A 10,858-nucleotide genomic window follows, 5' to 3' on the forward strand; every position below is an offset into this window, starting at 1 on the left:
CTAGTGATGCGCGAATCATGAACGAATCGTTCAATACTCGAGAATCACTTTACTGACTCATGAATCATGATTCACAAGCCCAACTGACTCACTGACTCATCCCTGTTGCTGTTAGCAGCAATATATCTAGCTTATAATTAAAATTGTGGAGAAAAACACAACATCCAGTATCATAACAAAAACATTTCTGCTCTGAAATGGAAGAAAAAACCCTGAGTAGAAGCTCACATCAAGACAATAGCTCCTCCAGTAGCATTGCTCTGCTAACATGCTAACAGCACATTTGAGCTACTTACCCCCTCCCTTCCTGTGCTGAATCGTAGGGTAAGCGAATCACTCAGGACTAGGGCTGGGTATCATCACTGATTTCTAGAATCGATTCAATTCCGATTCACAAGGTCCCGAATCGATTCGATCCACGATTCGATTTAATTCGATTCGATTCGATTCAATTCGATTTAAATCTGGGAAATTTTGACAGTCAGAAATATTATAATTCAGATCAGTACATTGACATATTTTGGTATCAATAAAAAGGAAGCTGACACACGCAAGACTTTATCAAAGGTGTGAGCGTCACAGCAGATGCCTTTGTGTCAAAGTAGCTGAAGATAAAACACAGAAAAACATGAAGGTGGTTTTCCTGGCCTGGGATTTTATAAAAATATTCTGCAGTACATCAAAAACGAAAGAAAACCATTAATCAACATATGAACGTTACCTCTGATGTTACAGCGGTTTGATTAGAGACACGGCTAAGCGTTCTGCATAATTTTAAAAAGTTTAAATTGGTTCAGTATTGAACGGCAGAAATTAGGTTTTCTTTTCGGAAGAATGTAAAAGGGAAAAAAAACAGCAGCCGACAGGCCGTAAACAACGGTAGACTTGTGCATAACAAGCAAGCGAATAATGCAGAAAACAGATTTTTAGACGGGAAACTGTTCTTGAAGTACAGAGAGAGAGAGAGGGAGAGAGAGAGAGAGCTGTGCATCGTGGTGGAAGCAAAACAGTAAAAGTCAGAGTTGTTGTTGTTTATGTGAAGCGTAGTTTGGATCTTCTTTTGCTGCTGGTCCGGTCAATATTGTTTGGAGAGAGAGCAAACTAACAGCTTTAGAATCAGTGCAAAAAGGGCGTGAACACAAAGCGCGGACCCGCCGAAACATCAGAATCAGCGAGCTGTCGGCTTTCAGCCCCGACCGTAAGAAAGGCGACATCTCACTGATTCTGATCCGCGTGTCGCGCTGTGTGTTTACGTCTTTGTGCAGAATCCGTGTTCCTGCTCTCACTTACTGTCTTAGCTGTTTGGTGGTTGTTGAAATTTTGTGAGATTTCACCTGAGATTCTGGCATTTCGGCCAAAATAAATTTATATTAAAAAACCGATTCAGGATTTTAATGAATCGATTTTACGTTATCCAAGCCAGAATGGATTTTAATCGATAAATCGATTATAAAAACCCACCCCTACTCAGGACTCACTAACCCCCTCCCTCCTGTGCTGAATCATAGGGTAAGCGAATCACTCAGGACTCGCTCACCCCCTCCTTCCTGGCTCACAGCTTCTTCTTCTTCTCGGTTGGCAACAATGTTAAGGCGCATTACTGCCCCCTGGCTCACAGCTCAGTGGACATTTAGATGAGAAAATATATATTTGACACATTTAAGGAAAATACTAATTTGCTCTTTTTTCCTCTATAAAATAGTTGTTTTCTTTTAGAATCGCTCATCTTAGCAGTAGGATATACATGAAAAGAGAAACAAATTAAGTTTGAGTGAAAATGTACATTTTTTGCACTCTCTGGTCAACTGACTCAGTGAATCAAATGACTCAAAAAACCTGATTCACTTTGGTGAGTGACTCATTAAAACTCGATTCAGTAAAAAGAATCAAATTTACCATCACTAATGGAAACATGAAGATGAAACCAGGAGATGTCCTTACTGAATCATCAGAGCTGAACAGGTGATGGAGAAAGAGGTTTACCTTTTAGGTGACATGGATAAGTTGAAGTTATGAACTGTTTCTGAGAGACAAATAACACCAGGATCCTTTTCTGTGTAGCTGACAGCTGGTAACTGTGCAGGGGCGGGTCTAGCAAAGTTTTGCCAGGGGGCCATGTAGGGCATTAACAGGGAAAGGGGGGCACAGAGAAATACTGTGGCCCCCTTTCCTCATTTAAAATGTCTAGGTTTTAATAAATACAACCAAAGTGGTCATCTGACATAAACTATTAAAAAATTCATTATTGTATATAGTAAATATCTAGTCTAATAAATGCCCTAATAAGCTATAGTACTTTTTCCTTTGGGAAGGTACCATCTGTGCAGTCTGCAATTCTGTTGCAGAAAGATGTTGAATATATTTAATTACTATAGAAAAATAATTGGTTTCTGTGCTTTTGTTTTACCCTGGCAATAAATTAAAGTTGATTACGTCGATTAAGCATCATGAGGCGGAGGGTGGGGGGTGGTTCCCTATTTTTTTGCTGGGAGTTGGCAACCCTGCTAGTTAGGTATATGTAATTATTGATTAGGTTGTTTGATATTTCCGGTAAGTACTGTTTATAATACCAGAATAGGGGGGATGGTGTAGGTTTAAGTTTATTAGATTGATACATATATACCAACAAGACAGTGTACATCACTGTGACAACAGCATTTGTTTTCATTCAAAGGCTTTATGGCTTTTCCTATAATACCTGGTTGGCCGTTCTCTAGCCAAAATGCCCGGGCTTTTTTGTCCCAGTCCAGTCCTGGGTATCAGGCTGTGATGTTCTCCTTTATAGTGGACAGAAATTATTTTTTTGGAGTGGCACAAATAATTAATGTGGCATCTTATTGAATCCAGAACAGCTGATTGTTATATAAATAGTTTGAAATGGTTATTTAAAAAAGGGTAAAAGGTAAATGGCTTCAAATAACTTTGTTGTTTGCAAGACTTGTGCATAGGATTTTAAAATTGACAATTTATATTTGCATTTAAAGTTATGAAATATGATTCATTAAACATGTTTATGGTTGTTACAGTAAAAATATAACTTTTTCTACTCAGATTTTATGTTTTTTGTCTGATTTTGGATCAATTGTGTTAATACAGTATGTCAAAATGAAAACATAACTGTAAATTCAGACACGTGAGGTTGTACTGAAAAGAATGATACCAAACAAGGCAAAGTAAGTAGTTTTTAAAGGTTAAATGTAGAGGAAACATCAAAAGTAGTTAAAAATGGCCAATTATAACTGGACCCCAGAGGGTTAAACTTTTTTTTTTAAAGTAACGCAATAGTTACTTTTCAAGAAATTAATTACTTTTAGAATCTTGTAACTCAGTTACTAACTCAGATACTTTTTTTTAAAGAAGTAACTAGTAACTATACTTAATTACTTTTTCAAAGTAACTTGCCGAACACTGGTAGTGGGAGACATTTCTCCAATCGCAGGGCCAATATCTTGCTAAGATTTTTCATGTCCGCATTCAGTAAAGAAATTGGCCGATAGGACTGACAAGCATCTCTGGATTTTTCAGGTTAGGGATTACTGTAATCAGTGCAGCTCTTAGAGAGGGTGGAAGCAAACCATTTTCAAAGGATTCAGAATAAATATCTAGCAACGGTTTTAAGAGTTTATATTGAAATGTTTTTATAAAAATCCGTAAGCAGCCCATCAGGCCCAGCAGCTTTCCGCTAATTTCAAAATGTCAACTGCCTCCTGAATTTCTTTAATTGTTAAATTAGCGTCAAGAGTAAGACGAAGACTTATCAACAAAAACTTGGCTTTCCAGAAGTTTAATTTTGGTCGTAAGTTCTTTAATTTTTTGATTAATATGCTTTGATTTAGTGGTGGTGAAACTTATTATCTGTCCACGTACAAAAGCTTTAAAGGCTTCCCACCTAACAGAAGAACTTGTTTCCAAGGTGTTAGTATCAACGTATACATCAATCTGGGTATTAATAAAGTCTACAAAAGCAGAATTTTGCAGACATTTTACAGCGAAACGCCATCGTGGTCTATCCGAAACAAACTCAGAATCAAAGTAAATTTAGGACATTAGGAACATACACGCAGAATGAGTTGAGCTTACACTTTAAGAGAGTGCCTTGTACTATTAAATATCTACCTACTACATCTCTGATAATATTAGTCATCTCAAAAGTTCTTATTTATAAGAATCATAGTCCCTTGTGAATGCGAGTTATAAGGTGCTGAAAAAATAGGTCCCTGCCACCTTCTAGTCATTACCTGTATATTAGTCAAAAGTAGATGTGTCTCCTGAAGAAAAATGATATTTGCCTGCATCCTCCTCAGTCTAGTCAATACCTGTTTCACCTTACTCACTTTATTTAAACCCCTACAGTTCCAGGATGTTATCTTAATATTCATAGATTGGGACATAATTATAGATAGTAAGTCGACTGCAGTAGATTAAAGCTAAAAATATGAAAATACCTTTTTTGGGAAGATGAAATAGTAATAATAATAAATGTAAAAAAGGAGAGAAAAAATATAAATATGAAAAAGAAAATTTAAAAAAAAAAAAGATCTTTACCCCGTATAACCCAAAGCTACAACATTAACCCTTAAACAGCTAAACCTTGAACCTCTAGCAACGTTTAAAGTTCCCCTCCCCTTCTCTTAACACTCCAACTTATGTCAATAGCAAGTACTCACTAACTTAACTTTCCTGCAGCCTGGAGGGCAATTATCAATATACTCCACATTTATACCTCAGAACGGAAGCAAAGTACACAAAGAAAAAGAAAAAAAAATATTTATATACACACTTCAAACTATATCCCCACTATTGTTGAGAAGAAAGCCTATTTAACAAATATATTTCAAAATTATGAAACACAAACCAGCTAGATATTGTACTAAGCAAACAGTACTCACAACCTACAGAACTTTCATTGTATTTAGCCATCAGCCTGTTTCTGTTGTAGTCTACGTTCTGTGGTCCAAGCTCTCGATGAAACGTTCTGCCTCGGTGGGGCATCCAAACATGGTTGTGCGACCTTCGTGCGTGACCCTCAAGCGTTCTGGATAGAATATCCCGTAACGAATTCCTTTAGCTCGCAGCTTCTGTTTGATCTCTTTATAGTTTTTGTTGTTTATGAAGCTCCCCCGAAACATCTGGGAAAAACATCACTTGCTGGTTTTTGTAGAAGACCTTCCCTTTCTGTCGAGCAGCATTCTGGATTAACACTTTGTCTCTGAAGTTTAAAAACTCCCTAATGACGGGCCTCAGGATTATTTGAGCGAAGACGGTGACATCTTTCAACATCCAGTGGGCTCCTTAGTGGTCCCAGGCGCTTCGGGGAGCCAACTTTCCATAAAAGCGCATGCATATCTTCGTTCTGCTCCTTCAGGTAGGGTAGGCTAATCAATCTCAAGTTGGACCTGCGACTTCTGTTCTCTCGGTCATCGACCTTTGAGCAGAGTGTCTCTGTCTCCTTTTCCAGCTTTTTAACTGTAACTTGTAGACAGGCCACAACGTCCTCGGCTTGGGAAATGCGATTTTCCGCTTGAGTTACTCTGTTAACACATTCTTCCTCATCCTCAACTCCATCATGTAGCAAGCTAGCTTCACTAGCAACAAACTTTGTCATTCCCATTTCTTTGTGAGACGATTTACTTTGTTTCTTAGGCATTTTAGTGTGTTTCTTCCTTTGTGTATAACTAGATAAGAGTTTATAAAAGTGTGGAGTAGGAAATTTCAGGATTTGAAAAAATGCATCGGAGCTCCCGAAAGTGTGGCTTACTGCTATGCGTTCATAGCCGGAAGTGAAATTCTATTCTATTCTATTCTATTCTATTCTATTCTATTCTATTCTATTCCAAACTGTTCAACTGTGACAAATCACAGTTGTAGTTTAATCACCAGGCTGTAGTTTACATAGTTGGCCTGCAGGTGGCAGCACAGAACCACCTTAATTCCCTCAGTTCAGTCTGACAGGCTTTAAACATCCACCGTACGGTTTGTTCAGCTCTGAAGGAAGAGAAGAAACTCTCATCATCAGGCTCTTTTACCACGAACGTGAAGCCGATGTTCTTCACACGTGCAGCTCCTGCGAGGTCTGTGCACCTGATGCTTTCGTAGTTCACATCACATGAAAGAGGACACGCCTCACACTCACACGCTTTCCACATGCATCAGACCCACACTGCTTAGAACACGTCGCACAGGCCCAACCCTGCAGTTCCTCTAACACCCAGCAGAGGCAGCAGCGAGTCAGACTCCCACGAACTCGGAGGTCTAGTTTTGGTGAGTGAAATTCTCTGACTGTGATTGGCTCTTACTGAGCAGGTATGTGTGTGTGTGTGTGTGTGTGTGTGTAACAGTCTAGAATGAACCTTTTGTGCTTTGAATCCATCATTCACCATGGCGGCGCGAGCAGTCGCAGCGGCCGGGCGTTCTCCACAACTTAGCGGCTTTCTTTTTATTTTGTGTATTTTTGTTTCACTTTTCCACTGACATGCAGCAGCACATATGCATTATAGCAAAACTGAACTGCCTGCGGTTCTAAACCACAAAAACCTGCACACCTTCACTGACAGTGACTGGGACTCAATTCCCCCTGAGATCCGGAGGGACACGGACTCTAATTCCAACATACAACTGCTTAAGTGGCGTAGGCGACGGAGGCACAGGAAACGGAAGAGAGGGAAGAGAGCGGGGCTGAGGGCTAAGCTACGTGCTTGCCCAGACGCACCGGCTATTCCGAGTCTCGTCCTCACCAACTCACGGTCACTAAATAACAAGATGGATGAGCTACGACTGTGGATCACCTCACGCTGTCTGGATTATTGTGTTATGATCATCACAGAGACTTGGCTGGACTCTTTCACCCCAGCAGTCTGAATGTAGCTAGTGGGCCACGCTACATTCAGAGCAGACAGGAACAAAGAGTCCGGAGGAGGTCTGCTAGTGTTTGTAAACAATAACTGGTGCACCAACAACACAGTTAAAGTCGTCCACTGCTGCCCAGACATAGAGTACATGATGGTTCAGTGTAGACCCTTCTACTTGCCGATAGAGCTCACAGTGATCACAATAGTATCAGTTTTAAGTGCCGCCGCAAGCTAATGCTAACCACGCAAACCTGAAATCTGTCCTGCCGGGATTCTTGAAAAACGTGAGCTTTCCGACGAGGGAAAACAACACACTAGACCAGGTGTACACCAACATCCCAGATGCTTACAAGGCCACCCCACTGCCTCATCTCGGACTCTCTGATCATCTCTCTCTGTCCCTGATCCCGGCTTATAAACCTCTACTTCAAAGACAAAAACCATCTGAAAAAACATTTCGAGTGTGGACCCCGGAAGCCACCACGGCCTTACAAGACTGTTTTGATAACACGAATTGGAGTGTATTTGCAGAAGGATCAGACTTGGAGGGCCACACATCTGCCGTACTCTCATACATCAGCTTCTGTACTGAAAGTGTAACAACAACAAAGACTGTTAAAGTGTTCCCGAACCAGAAGCCATGGCTCAACAGCGAGGTGCTAGCCCTACTAAGAGCACGTGACAGCGCCTTCAAATCAGGAGATCAACAAGTCTACAAAGAGGCACGCCAATCTCTGCTTAAAGGCATAAAAGAAGTCAAGCGCAAATACAAACAGCGCATCGAGGAACACTTTAACACAACCAACTTCAGAAACATGTGGCAGGGGATCAAGACACTCACTGGCTACAAAGACAGTCGCACACAAATAAACTCCCCGGACATCACCTTACCTGACACCCTAAACCATTTCTTCTCCCGCTTTGACAACAAAACAGGGACACCATCACCCATCCTGCCGTTTCAGAGAGGGACGGTGCCCCCATCCAGCTGGAGCAGCATCACTGCGCAGTGTAAACATGAGGACCATCCTGCTTCAAGTCAACCACCATTGTTCCAGTGCCCAAGAAGAACACAGTGAGCTGCTTGAACGACTATCGTCCAGTTGCTTTAACACCCATAATTGCCAAATGTTTTGAGCAACTCATCATGTCACACATTAAAGCTGCCATCCCTGCAGACCTCGATCCATACCAGTTTGCATACAGGGCAAACAGGTTGACAGAGGACGCCATAATAACAGCTCTTCACACAACCCTCACCAGTGATGGGAATAACGGCGTTACAAGTAACGGCGTTACTAACGGCGTTACTTTTTTCAGTAACGAGTAATCTAACTAATTACTATTCCTATCGTTACAACGGCGTTACAGTTACTAACAAGAAAACGCGGTCCGTTACTATTTTTCAACAAACAGACGGCTGAAACTGTGTTCAGCTTACAGCATCTTATATCAGCTGCAGGAAGTAGCTGTAAGTAATCTGGACGCTACAGCTTTAAGCAGCTGCGCGCTCCCGCGGACGGCAATCACGAGCACTGTCTAGCACAACACCTGGAGCTCAGGGGGCAAAACAATCGCATGAGTGCTGCTGTTTGACTGAGGAAGAATAAAGTAGTCGTGGTAAGTCAATCACATGACCACTTAAAGACAAAGCAACAAGGTGCCAGATTTTAAATTGTGTCGATAGGCCACGTAAAACCAGAGTCAGGATAAACAAGATATACGCGGCGTTTTTTCCTCAATAGTTTCGCCACGTTAGTGCTAGCAAGCACTCTCTGCTTATGAGCAAAAAAACAAAACAAAACAGGGGAAGTTTTAGGAGTGACGGAGAGAGAGAGAGAGGGAGAGAGAGAAAGAGAGAGGGAGAGAGCGAGTTTTGAGATGTGAGATTTGTGACGTTTAGCGTGTTTGTTGTGTGTAGTTAATGTGTTGTCTTGTGTAGTTAGTGTGTAGTGTTGTGGATAGTTTTGTGTTGTGTGTCAGAACAATGAGGCGACTGCTGTCTCCAGGTAGAAACAGCAGTGATACACCTGCTGCTGTCAGACCTGCAGGTATCAGGCTGTGATGTTCTCCTTTATAGTGGACAGAAATTATTTTTTTGGAGTGGCACAAATAATTTGTGTGGCATCTTATTGAAGAACAGCTGATTGTTCTGTAAATAGTTTGAAATGGTTATTTAAAAAAAGGGTAAAAGGTAAATGGATGCAAATAACTTTGTTGTTTGCAAAACTTGTGCATAGGGTTTTAAAATTGACAATTAATATTTGCATTTGAAGTTATGAAATATGATTCATTAAACATGTTTATGGTTGTTACAGTAAAAATATCACTTTTTCTACTCTGATTTTATGTTTTTTGTCTGATTTTAGATCAATTCTGGTTATACAGTATGACAAAATGAGAACATAACTGTAAATTCAGGCACGCGAGGTTGCGCTAAAAAGAATGATACCAAACAAGGCAAAGTGAATAGTTTTTAAAGGTAAAATGTGGAGAGAAAATCAAGAGTAGTAAAAGAATGGCCAATTATACCCTGGACCCCAGGGGGTTAAACGTTCTTTGTTTTTTTTAAAGTAACGCAATAGTTACTTTTCCAAGTAATTAATTACTTTTAGAATATTGTAACTCAGTTACTAACTCAGTTACTTTTTTGAAGAAGTAACTAGTAACTATAATTGAATTACTTTTTCAAAGTAACTTGCCCAACACTGACCCTCACACATCTAGACATTAGTAACACCTATGTGAGAATGCTGTTTGTGGACTTCAGCTCTGCCTTCAATACAGTTCAACCCCACAAACTGGTTAATAAACTAAGCAACTTAGGACCCAGCAGCTCACTGTGCAGCTGGATACTGGACTTCCTGAGCAACAGACCCCAGAACGTCAGAATGGGAAAGCACACCTCCTCCACCCTCATTCTGAATGTGGGTGTCCCACAGGGGTGTGTCCTCAGTCCCCTCTTATACTCACTTTTCACCCATGATTGTTCTCCAATCCACACCAGTAACACCATTATAAAATTTGCTGATGACACCACCGTCATAGGACTGATCGACAACAACAATGAATCAGCCTACAGAGAAAAGGTTCAGCATCTGAAGCGATGGTGTGATGACAACAACCTGCATCTGAACACAGACAAGACCAAGGAGATGGTAATCAATTGCATTTATATAGCGCTTTTCGAGACCCTCAAAGCGCTTTACAATTCCACTATTCATTCACACATTGGTGGAGGCAAGCTACAGTTGTAGCCACAGCTGCCCTGGGGCAGACTGACAGAAGCGAGGCTGCCATATCGCGCCATCGGCCCCTCTGGCCAACACCAGTAGGCGGTAGGTGAAGTGTCTTGCCCAAGGACACAACGATCAAGGCAGACAGAGCTGATTACAAGATGAGCATCCCAACCCCTTGAGCCACGGTCGCCCTTGATGATAATCGACTTCAGGAGAACAAAGTGATCTGAGCACTCTACCCTCTACATTGATGGGGAGGAGGGAGAAAGGGTAGAAAGCTTTAAGTTCCTCGGAGTCCACATCTCGGCCGACCTTACCTGGTCCACAAACATTTCCCACCAGGTAAGGAAAGCACAACAAAGGCTGTACTTTCTCAGGAAGCTGCGTCAGGCCCAGTTACCCTAGAGCACAGGTGTCGAACTCCAGGCCTCGAGGGCCGGTGTCCTGCAGGTTTTAGATGTGTCCTTGATCCAACACAGCTGATTTAAATGGCTAAATGACATCATCAACATGTCTTGAAGTTCTCCAGAGGCCTGGTCATGAACTAATCATGTGATTGAGGTGTGTTGACCCAGGGTGAGATCTAAAACCTGCAGGACATCGGCCCTCGAGGCCTGGAGTTTGACACCCCTGCCCTAGAGACTGCTAGTAAACTTCTACTGCTCCACCATCGAGTACCTTCTGACTTACTGATGCACGCTCTGGTTCAACTTCTGCACCGCGGAGGACAAGATGAAACTGCAGCGGGTGGTGAGGGCAGCAGAGTGGGCA

This window comes from Oreochromis aureus, linkage group 4 (assembly GCF_013358895.1).
Source record: "Oreochromis aureus strain Israel breed Guangdong linkage group 4, ZZ_aureus, whole genome shotgun sequence".
Classification (NCBI taxonomy): domain Eukaryota; kingdom Metazoa; phylum Chordata; class Actinopteri; order Cichliformes; family Cichlidae; genus Oreochromis; species Oreochromis aureus.